This window comes from Cibotium barometz, chromosome 46 (assembly GCF_041138505.1).
Source record: "Cibotium barometz isolate CiBa-2024 chromosome 46, ASM4113850v1, whole genome shotgun sequence".
Classification (NCBI taxonomy): Eukaryota; Viridiplantae; Streptophyta; class Polypodiopsida; order Cyatheales; family Cibotiaceae; genus Cibotium; species Cibotium barometz.
The window spans coordinates 10287979-10288697 of NC_141091.1; the positions used below are offsets into that span (position 1 = coordinate 10287979).

The 719-nt window shown below is 57.2% G+C and overlaps 1 pseudogene; it reads right to left on the bottom strand.

The window, feature by feature from the left end:
• LOC147611862 (germin-like protein 5-1 pseudogene) lies at positions 1-435 on the bottom strand (annotated as a pseudogene).
• Between the last annotated feature and the right edge of the window lie 284 nt (positions 436-719).

Sequence of the window (719 nt, forward strand, 5' to 3'; positions counted from 1 at the left end):
CTAAGAGTATAAACGGTTGAGAAAAAAAGTGCCCACATACAGGGATCCCTCCTCCACGTACAGAAGCTCGGACGCCCGAGGGTGGACGTGCGGCGGGTTGAGGCCGCCGCCCGCCGCGAAGTCGATGCGGGCCATGGAGATGCCGAAGGTGTTGACGCCCGGGAAGTTGGCCACGTTGGCCAGAGTGACGGCCGACCCCAAGGGGTTGGATGTCTTGCCGGCCTTGGCGATGAACGAAGACGCGAAGTCCTCCGCAGTCGCAATGGCGGCATCTTTGCATACGAATCCGTTCACCTTGATTGCGGACTTGACGTCTGCGACACAGATGTCCTGGAGAGCGTCTGCATCGTTGGCCACGAGAAGCGAAGGGCCAAGTGATAAGACTACTGCAAGCACCAACAAGGGGAGGGGAGGATCACTGTAACAAAACCCCATGGTGGGCAGAAAGCTAGGTGGCTGTTGCTTTGCTGGCTCCGCTCACTGCCCGCTACTTTATGTAGGAGTGCTGCACAAGCAGGTACCGTGACCCTCTCAAGCTTGTAGACGATAGGTCTTATTCACGACCTTTGCTTAGCTCGATCGGCTAACTGCTCGTTTATCACAGTAGCGGTGTACACGCAGATGCAGTGCCCCTCTCAGGCTTTCAGATGGCAGGTCTTACTGCAACCTGGCGGTGGGCTTATCTCCATGACGCACTCTGGATCACTCAGCCTGCGATC